Source organism: Hemiscyllium ocellatum, chromosome 10, assembly GCF_020745735.1.
Source record: "Hemiscyllium ocellatum isolate sHemOce1 chromosome 10, sHemOce1.pat.X.cur, whole genome shotgun sequence".
NCBI lineage: Eukaryota > Metazoa > Chordata > Chondrichthyes > Orectolobiformes > Hemiscylliidae > Hemiscyllium > Hemiscyllium ocellatum.
Genome location: NC_083410.1, coordinates 77,662,984 through 77,676,770, shown reverse-complemented (window position 1 = coordinate 77,676,770; position 13,787 = coordinate 77,662,984). Strand labels below are relative to the sequence as shown.

Here is a 13,787-nt window from a genome sequence, read left to right as displayed (position 1 = left end):
TGCTATTGCTTCTTCCAATGTGAATCATCACACATGCTTCTGCATTAAACTTCATTTTCTACCTCTCAGCCCAGCTCTGCAGCTTATCTATGTCCCTCTTTAACCTGCAACATCCTTCAGCACTATCCACAACTTCACTGACCTTAGTGTCATCTGCAAATTTTCTAACCCATCCTCCTACACCCTCATCCAGGTCATTTATAAAAATGACAAACAGCAGTGGCCCCAAAATAGATCCATGTTTTACCCTATTGGTAACTGAACTCCAGGATGAACATTTCCCAACAACCACCACCCTCTGTCTTCTCTCAGCGAACCAATTTCTGATCCAACCCATTAAATCATCCTCAATCCCATGCCTCCATATTTTGTGCAAAGCCTACTTGGGGAACCTTATCAAATGCCTTTCTGAAACCCATATACACCATATCAACAGCTTTACCCACATCCACCTGTTTGGTCACCTTCTTAAAGAAACTCATTAGGGTTTGTGAAGCATGACCTAACCTTTACAAAACCGTGTTGACTACTCTTAATCATTTTTTTTCCCAGATGATTATAAATCCTATCTCTTATAAACTTTTCGAACACTTTAACCACAACCGAAGTAAGGTTCACTGGTCTATACTTGCCAAGGTTGTCTTTATTCCCCTTCTTGAACGAGGGAGCAACATTTGCTATCGTCCAGTCTTCTGGCACTATTCCTGTAGACAATGATGACATAAAGATCAAAGTCATATCCCATCCAGCACAGGGGACTTATCTATTTTCAAAGTTAAAAATCACACAAACCAGGTTATAGTCTAACAGGTATAATTGGAAGCACACTAGCTTTCGGAGCACCGCTCCTTCATCAGGTGATAGTGGAGGACACAATTCGAAGACACAGAATTTATAGCAAAAGTTTGCAGTGTGATGTAACTGAAATTATACATTGAAAAATACCTTGATTGTCTGTTGAGTCTTTCATCTGTTCGAATACAATGATAGTTTCACTTCTTTCATGTGTAAATCACAAAACTTTTTTCCAAAGAAGTTGCATTCTCAGGTTAGCTGTAACAATGGGTGATAGCTAGACAATATGTTGGAGGTGCTAGCCCCCTGTGTTCTCTGTTTGTGTCATGATGTTTAGATTGATTCTAATCTAAAAAGTGAGATAACAAAGTTTTACATGAATTCATGCAGTTTTTGATCAAAGTACAACGTAACTCTGCAAGTACAAATTCAACCCACAAAATATATGTGTACATGTGAGTCTTCGTCTGTCTGTGTGTGTGTGTCTGTCTGGGTTGGGGGTTGTGAGTGTGAGAGAGAGTGTATATGTGTGTGTAGAGTGTCTTAAGTCTATGAGGAGGTGCATGTGGGAGTGTGTGTGCATGTCTGGGGTGGGGGGGTTGTGAGAGAGAGTGTATATGTGTGTGCATGAGTGTAGAGTGGTCTAAGTCTCTGAGAGGGTGTGTGTGTGTGTGTTTGTGTGTGTAGGACTTCTTCTCTATGCAGAATCTCCAACCAACATTATATACCAGGTACATTGATGACATTTTCTTCCTCTGGACCCATGACGAGGAATCACTGATAAAATTACACAGTGACATCAACAAGTTTCATCCCACCATCAAACTCACCATGGACTACTCTCGACTATCTGTCTCATTCTTGGACACATTCACCTCCATCAAAGATGGACACCTCAGCACCACACTCTGCCACAAATCCACAGACAACCTCACAATGCTACACTTCTCCTGCTTCCACCTAAAACATATTAAAACTGCCATCCTCTATGGACAAGCCCTACGCATACACCAGACCTGCTCATATGAGGAAAAACAGGACGGGCACCTGGAAATACTCAGATGCCCTCACAAGAACGGGGTACAATGCCCACCTCATCGACCGCCAGTTCCGACGTGCCACAGCAAGGAACCATAATGACCTCCTCAGCAGACAGACACATGTTACAACGGACAGGGTACCCTTCGTTGTTCAGTACTTTCCAGGAGCTGAAAAACTATGCCTTGTTCTTCGTGACCTGCAACACATTATCAATGAGGATGAGCACCTCGCCAAGACCTTCCCCACACTTCCACTGCTTGACTTTAAACAGCTGCCAAACCTCAAACAATAATTATTCGTAGCAAGCTGCCCAGCTTTCAGGACAACTCCATACAACCCTGTCACGGTAGGCACTGCAAGACATTTCAGAGTGTGGACATAGGTATCACGATTACACGTGGGGACACCTCCCACCATGTACATGACAGGTACTCATGTGACTCAGCCAACGTTGTCTATCATATATGTTGCACGCAAGGATGCCTTGAGGCATGGTACATTGGTGAAACCGAGCAAAGGCTACAACAATGGATGAATGGGCACCGAACAACAATCAACAGACAGGAGAGCTCCCCCCAGTTGGAGAACACTTCAGCAGTCCAGGACATTCGACATCAGACCTTCGGGTGACCATCCTCCAAGGCGGACTTCAGGACAGGCAGCAGTGAAAAGTGGCCGAGCTGAGGCTGATATCTAAATTCGGTACCCATAGGGAGCGCCTCAACCGGGACCTTGGGTTCATGGCACATTACAGGTGACCACCATTGCACTACACACACACACACACACACACACACTCCTACACACAGACACACAGGCACTCCTATACACAAAATCTGATTGAAGATTTGTAGCTCGGGTATCCGTTGTTGTGGTTCTGCTCGCTGAGCTGAAAGTTTTTGCTGCAAACATTTCGTTCCCTGGCTAGGGAACATCATCAGTGCTGTTGGAGCCTCGTGTGAAGCGCTGCTTTGATGTTTCTTCCAGTATTTATATTGGTTTGTTCTTGCCGCTTCCGGGTGTCAATTTCAGCTGCCGTGATTTGTATGTGGGGTCCAGGTCGATGTGTCTGTTGATGGATGTTCTTGCCGTTTCCGGGTGTCAGTTTCAGCTGTAGTGGTTTGTATATGGTGTCCAGGTCAATGTGTCTGTTGATGGAGTTTGGGGATGAATGCCATGCTTCTAGGAATTCTCTGGCTGTTCTCTGTCTGGCTTGTCTGCAGTCCTACCATGCAAGGACTGCACAAAACACTATATAGGACAAACAGGAAGACAGCTAACAATCCGCATCCATGAACATCAGCTCGCCACAAAACGACACGACCAGCTATCTCTAGTAGCCATACACTCAGACAACCAGCAACATGAATTTGACTGGGAAAACACCACTATCATAGGACAAGCCAGACAGAGAACAGCCAGAGAATTCCTAGAAGCATGGCATTCATCCCCAAACTCCATCAACAGACACATTGACCTGGACACCATATACAAACCACTACAGCTGAAACTGACACCCGGAAACGGCAAGAACATCCATCAACAGACACATCGACCTGGACCCCACATACAAATCACGGCAGCTGAAATTGACACCCGGAAGCGGCAAGAACAAACCAATATAAATACCGGAAGAAACATCAAAGCAGCGCTTCACACGAGGCTCCAACAGCACTGACGATGTTCCCTAGCCGGGGAACGAAACGTTTGCAGCAAAAACTTCCAGCTCGGCAAGCAGAACCACAACAACTCCTATACACACACATACACACGGACACACAGACACTACACACACCCTCACAGACACACACACAGGCATCCTCTCAGAGACTTAGACAACTCTACACTCACTACACACACATATACACTCTCTCTCACACTCACAACCCCCAACCCAGACAGACACACACACAGACAGACAGGCAAAGACCCACCTGTACACATATATTTTGGGGGTTGAATTTGTACTTGCGGAGTTACATTGTACTTTGCTCAAAAACTGCATGGATTCATGTAAAACTCTGTTATCTCACTTTTTAGATTAGAATCAGTCTAAATGTCATGGCATAGACAGAGAACACAGGGGGCTAACACCTTCAACAAATTGTCTAGCTAGCACTCATTGTTACAGCTAACCAGAGAATGCAACTTTTTAAAAAAAGGTTTTGTGATTTACACATGAAAGAAGTGAAACTATCATTGTAATCAGCAGATGAATGACTCAACAGACAATCAAGGTATTTTTCAAAGTTTAATTTCAGTTACATCACACTGTAAACTTTTGCTTTAAATTCTGTGCCTTAGACTTGTGTCTTCCACTATCACCTGATGAAAGAGCAGCGCTCCAAACGCTAGTGTGCTTCCAATTAAACCTGTTGGACTATAACCTGGTGTTGTGTGATTTTTAACTTTGTACACCCCAGTCCAACACCAGCATCTCCAAATTGTATCTATTTTCACACTTTCCAGAATTGCTAACACCCTTCTCCTTACGAACATCAATCCCACCTAGTCTAGTAGCCTGTATCTCAGTATTCTTCTCAACAACATTGTCTTCTTCTAATGTGAATACTGATGAAAAATATTTATTTAATGCTTCCTCTTTCTCCTCTGACTCCATACACAACTTCCCACTACTATCCTTGATTAGTCCTAGTCTTACTCTCATCATTCTTTTTATTCCTGATATACCTATAGAAAGCCTGAGAGGTTTCCTTGATCCTATCTGCCAATGACTTCTCATGTCCCTCCTGACTCTTCTTAGCTCTTTCTTTGGGTCTTTCCTGTCTACCTTGTAAATCTCAAGCGCCCTAACTGCACCTTCACATCTCATTTTAACATAAGCCTTCTTCTTCCTTGTGAACCTCAGTCCCAAGTCGACTGGTAGCCTTTATCTCAGTATTCTCCTCCACAACATTGTCTTTTCCAAAGGTGAATACTGACAAAATAAATTTTATGTTTTCCTTAATCTAGAGGTATTAATAATCAGTCCTCATGAGTTAGAACTTCTCGAGGGTCAGATCCAATAATAATTTCCTTGCTGAGCTGGGCCCAATAATTTTCCCTCCCTGCAGGCAGATTTAGGCTTCTTTCCAATCAGCAACTTGGAGATAGAGATGGCGAGTCTAAGGCATGCTGCCAACTCAGTCTGGATTTCTCCTTTTCCTCTGGAAGTCACAAGGCAACTAATTTACAATCCCAAAATTTATGTTTAAACAATTCAATCAGTTCCAATTTCAATCATGTGACAAGAGCAGGCTTTTCAGATACTGATGGCCCATTTCAATGGATTAGTTGCAAAGTTATTAAACTAATTATGTTGCTTTGTCTCTCCCACTGGAGTTTCCATTGCGAGATGAAAGCATTTGCACCCATTTTAGCATAATGAGTCTGAATGCTTCCCTTTGGAAGCAAATGGCTTAACTCAAAGTATTTCTGTCAGCTTTAAATGGAATTTAAATACAATGCAGTAGGTTCTGAAGCTTCTGGAAATGTGATCATGTCATCAGCCTTTATGATTATAATTTTCAAACTCAGAATCAAGCATAAAAATATAGAAGAGGTTTCAATTTCTTTGGTGAATAAAATCAAGAACATGTGGATGCTGGAAGTCAGAAACAGAAACTGTTAGAGAAACTCAGCATGTCTGGTAGCATCTGTGCAAAGAAAGCAGAGTCAATATTTTGGGTCCAGTGACCCTTCTTAGCAATTTCTCTTCATATCCTATGGCTTTGACAGATGTAAGTTAATTTGACTATGTGAAAGGAGGGAAGAAATGGACAGAATAAGTCATAATGCGTTGATTCTAACTGTATAATATGCTAATGAGATACAGTGCACATCATCACAGCAAATTATATAGTGTCATATGATCTTGCTCTGTCTCATAGACCTTCCAGGCAAGATGAAGCCTCAGTAAGAATTTTCTTAATAAAGTTAATGCTTTGTTTAGCTAAGCAGAGACGGAAGTATTGTATGTTAACACAAGGCTAACAAAATTATCTGATAGCAGTGAGTGATTGGGTGAGTAAAAGAAGTCTCTGCTATTAACAGAAAGCTTTGAACAGGTTTCAAATCCCAACCAAACAGCAGTGTAGCTGAATTCCTGCTGCAAATTTAGCAGGCAGTACATGGCACTGGGTTTTGGTACAAAGAAAACGTTAACTCTGCTTTCTCTCCACAGATGCTCCAGGCCTCTTGGGGTTCTCCTACAATTTCGATTTTTGTTTCATTCAGTGAGCTGATCAACATGCTATTATCTGCGATGGATAGGTAACTCGACACTTCTCTCATGAAACAGGGGTTTGATGATGTAAAAGCCACATCTGATGAGCCAGTAATAGCAGATGATATGCAATAATCAATATCATTATCAAGCAGGCTACGTTTAGCAAGTTGATCCATCACCAAGAAGGAAATATTAATACATTAAATAATTTGTATGGAATTGTAGAGCACTGTGAATATGGCAACTTCAATGATGAGTAAATTAGCTATGTGACCTTGCCTTCTAAGGGTTTGGACACTTTAAAAAAGTTGGGGGTGGGGGGGGCAGAGATGAGTACGGTAGCCATTGCTAAGGAAAAGCTGCTAGAAAAACTGGAAGATCTGAAAGAGGATAAATCACCTGGACCAGATGGTCTATACCCTACAGTTCTGGAGGAGATAGCTGAAGAGCTGGTGGAGGTATTAGTAGTGATCTTTAGGTATTACTGGAGTCAGGGTGGGTCCCAGAGGACTGGGAAAATCACTAAAGTAACCCCTCCCCACTGTTTAAGAAGGAAGTAAAGCAAAAGATGGGAAATTATAGGCTGATAAGCCTGACCTCAGTCGTTAATAAGATTTTGGAATCCATTGTGAATGATGAGATTTCTGAATATGGGATGAGCTGCCAGAGGATGTGGTGGAGGCTGGTACAATTGCAATATTTAGGAGGCATTTGGATGGGTATATGAATGGGAAGGGTTTGAAGGGATATGGGCCGGATGCTGGCAGGTGGGACTAGATTGGGTTGGGATATCTGATTGGCAAGGATGGGTTGGACCGTAGGGTCTGTTTCCACGTTGTACATCTCTATGACTCTGTGTGAACTCTTTATTTTCCTAAACTGGTAAAGTCTACTCCCTGAATCTACAGCTGTGCAGACCCAGAATGTGTGCCTGACATCCTGGCAGCAGTCGCTTTTCATTCATTTTACCAGTATCCTTGTTCTTGTCTGGTAGTGAGTCATCTCAGACTGCTGCAGCCCAAACCAGAATATGTAGCCTGAGCTCATGGCCAGATTTGTTCAAGGTCAGTGTCCCAAGACCATTTATCGTCTTGTCAACTTCAAGACAACATCTCTCCTCCATATCAACTATATTTAAAAGACACAGCAGAACAAAAGCTGGCCATTGGATGATAAGGACATTGCACTGATGTATTCATGACTCCTGTCTAGAACCAAGGCTATCCTACACAGCTAGAATTCAGTGAGCTTCAAGCTGCCAAAAGAATGTTATATCATTAGAAAACCCAAGTCATGCTTTCTGTCCTTGGACCACTATGATGGAACATGGCAATAATAAGCTGAACAGCTGTAAAGATAGCTCAGTTGTTTACACTGCTGCTTCACAGTGCCATGAATCATCGAATCTCTACAGTGTGAGAACAGGTTCTTCAGCCCAACAAGTCCACACCGATCCTCCAAAGAGTATCCTACCCAGACCCATTCCACTACCCTATTATCCTATATTTAACCCTGACTAATGCACCTAACCTACACATCCCTGAACGCTATGAGCAATTTAGCATGGCCAATTCACCTAACCTGCACATCTTTGGAGCATGGTTCAATTCTAGCCTCCGGCAACTACCTGTCTGGAGTTTGCGCTGGTTTCCTCTCAAAGATGTGTAGGTTAGGTGATCTGGCCATGCTAAATTACCCATAGTGTTCAGGGATATGTGGGTTAGGAGGGTGAGTCTGGATGGAATGCTGTATGGAGAGTCAGGTGGACTTGTTGGGCTGATCAGTCTGTTGCCACACTGGAGGGATTTAATTTTAATAAAAGATTTGTGGATGTCTCCACTATGCTGCAAGACTAGCTTTTGCCACTTGCTAACAACTGCAAAACTGGAAAGCAGGAGCTCGAGGGTAAAGCAGACATGAAGCAACAGGAAAAAGAGGAACAGAAGAGAAAGGAGACCCTCAACAAAGACTATTGCTTTCTGCCCTGGCATGTTTCCAATGCATACAATCCTATTAGGGAATGTTATGTGGTATGTTTAGATGATATGGTTGAGATGGTTCAAAAGCTGTCTATGTGTGGGGACAGTGAAATGTGGTTGTGAAGTTTAATAATGCTAAGTGCATGTGGCTGAGAAAACTCTTGTGAACTTCAGGGGTCGGTGATTGACACAGATTGTTGGTCAGTGAGTAAGACTGTTGGTGCAGTGAATGGAGCAATGATGGGATATAGCATTCAAAGATAAACTTGATATCTTATGTGATTTCACAGCATCCAGATTTGTTCAGTTATGCTCCTGCCATTAGTTCAGCCCTTACTTTTTCCCATGAATTTTTGAGCATATGTCCATTAGCCCCCATTCTCTTTCACCCGCTCATCCCTGCCCCTACACCATGGATGAAGGATATCTCTGCTCTGTTCCACACTGTTCACAAAAGCTTTTTTTTTGGAGCAAATGCATTTTCCATGTGGTCTAAAAAGCAATATTCCCTGTTAATTGGTAATTCACCCCTGCCTAGCTAGAATCTTGCCAGACCACCTTGTCAAAAGTCCAACTTGCCATCCAAATTTTCAGCTTCCTATCCTACCAAACAAGCTAGATGTCACAAATTCTCAACACCGAAAATAGGTAGCTGGTGATTTCAGACTGTGAGGAACCTCCATGTTCCCAAAGGGCATCTCATGGCATGATCTATGGGCATCATCACACCCCTTGTCCAGGGACCAATTTTTGATAACCCATTAAAATCATAATGGCAGCTCTCTGATGCACTTTCACGAAGTGCAGACTTGCATTGTGTGCCCCTCCAACAACTGGAATTGAGAGGCTGCAGCTCTCAGATTGCTTCAGGTTGCAGCTCTGGGTATTTGGTAACTCTCTTAGCTCTTGTTTATTTTGCACCTACCTGGATGTGCACAGCATTGCTACCTTGCTTTGCTACATATGCTTACTTGTGATCTTCATCAGGAAAAAAATTTCTGGGGTCAGGGAGAGGGGATAAATCCTAATGTACAGCATGTATGTTTCAGCTGCCTACCTGGCAAACACACTGCATGTGTATTCAACCAGATGGCCATGTTGGAAGCCGGGTGGGGAGCTAATCCTCACTCCAGCTAGGGGGTACCACTGCCAGTCAGGTTGCTCCAACAGTTAAGATCAAAGTCTGCATGTAATCTAGGGGCTCCACAACCCAAGGGCTTGGCCACAATCAGTCATTAGCTTGGAAAACTCACCACCATGTGAGATGTCTGATTGCAGTCCAGGGAGTGAGTTACAGACCACCTGTAGCATTTGCAGTAGTTTTCAGGGGAATTGAGGATCATCAGTCGGCAAACTGCAAATACAGCAGTTAGGTACTGAGTCAGCCATGCTAAGGGGTTAAGTGTAAAGTCAGACACAGGTCTAGGTCAAATTATGCGTCAATCATTAAGGAGGGTGCAAAGTGGGGAGTGTGTCTCTAAGGACAGCCAAAGGGGTTGAGATGTCAAAGCTGGTGGTGGAAAGCAGAGAGTTTTGTGGAGACGGCAGAATAATGGTGATGAGGATAAAAAGCCAAATAGCGGATACATCCAGCACTTTGGCTAATATAGAGCATAAATATAACTAGATAGAAAAAGAAGGATTAGCAGTCATATTTGAAGGAATGTCCATCAATACCTTTATGGACGAAAATTTGTGATAATCAGGGATGATAAACCTCTATTTCATCTGTTTAAATGGGACAAGGAAATGCTGCCCATAACATTGAGCAGTGGGTTCTGACATCGAGTACTTATAAGTTAGAACATCATCCAGGAGGCCGAGTAGTGAATGCGGATGCATTGAGCGACCTCCCATGAGCAGATACACCATCAGGAAGTATATTTTTAGATTAGACTTACAGTGTGGAAACAGGCCCTTCGGCCCAACAAGTCCACACCGACCCGCCGAAGCGCAACCCACCCATACCCCTACATTTACCCCTTACCTAACACTATGGTCAATTTAGCATAGCCAATTCACCTGACCCGCACATCTTTGGACTGTGGGAGGAAACCAGAGCACCCGGAGGAAACCCACGCAGACACGGGGAGAACGTGCAAACTCCACACAGTCTGTCGCCTGAGTCGGGAATTGAACCCGGGTCTCAGGTGCTGTGAGGCAGCAGTGCTAACCACTGTGCCACCGTGCCGCCCACTAATGGAAAAGTCTATAATAATATTACATTTTATAGGCATGCTCCCAGTCACAGTTAATGATATTCAGACTTGGGACACAGAAAGATCCAGTCCTTTCCAAACTGAAATAATTGCTGTTAATGAGGAAAACTAAAGGGTCATCACAATTAGAATTAAAACCTTTTTGAACCCAGAGACATTAACTCATAATACAGTATGGCATATTGGAATGGGGAGCAAGAGTGATTGTCCTGAGCAAATGTCACCGTCAAATACTGGTTGAACTCCGCGAGGGTCATCCACAGGTCTCCAAAATGAAGATGTAGGTGAGAAGTTATGACTGGTGGCCAGGTTTAAATGCAAACATGACTGTGCTGGTAGGACAAGACAAGAGAGTCAACAAGCATAAAAAGTGCTGCCAGTAACTCCCCCACATCCATGGGAATGACCAGGTAAACCGTGGACTGAGCTGTGTGTCGACTATGCAGATCCTTTCATGATTCAATGTTCTTAGTCATGGCAGACACCCATTCAATGTGGTTGGATATGCATACAGTCCATTCGTCAGACACCAAGATGATGATAGAAAAACTGCACATCGTTTGCAGCACACGGAATCCCAGAATTGTTGGTCACAGATAACTGGCCATCATTTACCAGCAGGAAATTTGATTGCTTCATAAAGTCGAATGGGATTCCACATATAAGGACAGCTCCATATCATCCATTATCCAATTGCCTGGCAGAAAGGCAATCAAAACTTTGAAGGCTGGATTGAAGAAACAGCCTATAGCCTCATGAGACATCACGCTGTCATGGTTCTTGTTTGGTTATAGGACTACCCTATATGCAACTACGCAATAGCACAGATAGAGTTGCTAATGGGTAGAAGATTCTGCACCAGGTTAAGTCTGATCATTGCAGACCTGGGCCAAAGGATGAAATGACATCAGGAACTCCAATGTGGACCCAAGACTCTGCCAAGCAAGAGAAACAGTTTGATGCAGGAGACGAAATTTGTTATAAAAATCACAGAAATCAGAGCTCGACAGGATGGAAGTAGCTGTTGCAATGCCTTTGTCAGCAGATGAAGGGAGTGAAACTCTACCGAGGTCCTTCTGGAGCAAGAGGTGAGCTTTCGTATGTTACACACTACTCATGCTGGACACCAGTCAGAGGAATCTGACCCTTTACCAGAATGTCCCAAGAGACTGTCCATGTAAATTGACCAGCCTATGTCCTTGGACTCAGAGGGGGAGAGATGTAATGAGGTCAGCAGACTGGAACTCATAGAATTGCACCAGAGGACTGAACATTGTGGACCACTGCCACATAACTATCAAAGACACCAACCATTCCATTCCCTGCCCCTGGAAAATCAGATCTCAGCACTGTGTTCCTCCTCTCAGCTCACAGCAGAAGCTGAAATGGGAGGACGCTTCACAAAAGGAAGTACAATGCTGGTGTAGGATTGTGGAAGACCATCTCCAGGACTGCTTGGAATCAGTGGACTGGACCATGTTCAAATACTCATTGGAAAACATGGACAAATAGGCCACCTCTGTCATGGACTTCATTAGCAAGTGTGTAGAGGACCACGTACCAAAGAAGTCAATCTGAGTGTTCCCGAACTGGAAACCTTGGATGAATCAGGAACTCCATACTGAACACAAGGCATGCAGCATTCAGGTTGCACAACTCAGACCAAAACAGGAAATCCAGTTATGATCTCTGCAAAGCTATCAGGGATGCCTAGTGACAGTACCGGACCATACCTAGAGGCTCATACCTAACTAACATGCTCTGCCACCTGTGGAAAAGCCTAAACAACTTTACAGGATACAAAATGAAGCAGAGCATAATAGCAGACAAAAACACATCCCTGCCTGATGTGCTCAATGCTCGATTTAAGCAGAATGCCAGCAGCATGGTGCCACCTGCTCCAACAGCCCCTGGCACACGTGTTCTCTCGGTCACACTGCAGATGTTAGATTGGTCTTCCTGAGAATCAATTCAAGGAACACAACAGGCCCAAATGGAGTCCCCAGTGAGCATTTAGATGCTACGTGCACCAACAGGTGGTACTCACCGACATCTTTAACCTTTCTCTCTGACAATCTGAACTCCTCACCTGCTTTTAGAAGATCACCATCATCCCCGTAGCAAAGAATGTACCAAAGGACTACTGCCCAGTGGCTCTGACCTCCATAATCATGAAGTGCTTCAAAAGGCTGGTCATGGGCCACATCAACTCCAGTTTCCCAGCATGCCTCAATCCCTTGCAATTTGCCTACCGACATGACAGCTCCACTGTGGATGCCATATCCCTTGCCCTGCACTCATCTCTGAAACATTGGGAGAACAAGGACACCTATATCAGATTTCTGCTCATTGACTACAGCTCCACCCTTTAACACCATTAGCCCTCCAGACTGATCTCAAAACTTTGAGATCTTGTGCTTAGCTCTGCCCTCTGGCACTGGATCCTCAGCTTCCTGACCTACAGACCACAATCAGTGAAGTTAGATAACTGCACCTCCTCCACAATAACACGCAACACTGGAGCCCTCCAAGGATGTGTTCTCAACCCCCTATGTACTCCATGTACACCCAAGACTCTGCCATATTCTGAGTGAACGCTATCTACAAATTTGCTGACAACATCACTGTGGTAGAATGGATATCTAACAACAATGAGTCAGAGTACAGAAAGGGGATAGAGAGCTTGGTGATGTCATGCAATGATAACAACCTCTTTCTCAATGTCAGCAAAATTAAAAAACTGATCATTGATTTCAGAAAGAAAGGGGGAGAACATGCCCCCATCTGTATCAACAGAGCTGAGATTGAGAGGATGGAGAGCATCACGTTCCTCAGAGAGACAATAACTGACATCCTGTCCAGGACTTCTCACATAGGTCAAGAAGGCACAGCAATACCTCTTCTTCAGGCAGCTCAGGATATTTGACATGTCCATAAGGACCCTCACCAGCTTTTACACATGCAGCATTGAAAGCATACAGTCAGGGTACAAAATGATCTCGTATGGCAAGTGCCCTACCCAGGACTGTAAGCAACTACAGAAGATATGTGCACAGACCAGCCCATCACGGAAGCCAATCTTCCATCTATGGACTCCATTTACACTGTTAACTGCCGCAGAAAGGCTGCCAACATCATCAAAAACCCATCCTACCCCAGTAATGCTCTCCTACAACCTCTTCCATCGGGCAGGAGGCATGAACACATGCACCAGCAGTTCAAGAACAGCTTCTTTCTTACCATTATTAGACTGATGAATGTACTCTCCAACTCCAAATAATGCTGATCTTGCCTATGTTGATCTCCAGTACTCTCCCAGTGTGATGTAATGTATATGCCTCCATCTAAGATTTTCTTCACCCTATGATCTGTATGTCCTTGCTTACTATGATCTGCCTGCACTGCTCGTAAACAAATCTTTTAATATACTTAGGTGCATGTGACAGTAAATAAATCAAATCAAATCAAACCAAATCAAATCATATGTGTTCCCTGATTGGGGCTATTAATCTGGTCCAGGGTCAG

The 13,787-nt window shown here is 43.7% G+C and overlaps 1 long non-coding RNA gene across 2 annotated transcripts in view; it reads left to right on the top strand.

Moving 5' to 3' along the window:
* LOC132819470 (uncharacterized) overlaps nt 1–13,787 on the top strand; it is a 139,468-nt gene that overhangs the window by 48,272 nt on the left and 77,409 nt on the right. The window contains exon 4 of one of the 2 annotated variants that reach the window (XR_009645089.1): nt 6,020–6,108. The exons of the other annotated variant lie outside the window; for it this stretch is intronic. This is a non-coding gene — a long non-coding RNA (uncharacterized LOC132819470). The remainder of the gene's footprint in view (nt 1–6,019; nt 6,109–13,787) is intronic. 2 annotated transcript variants of the gene reach the window in all.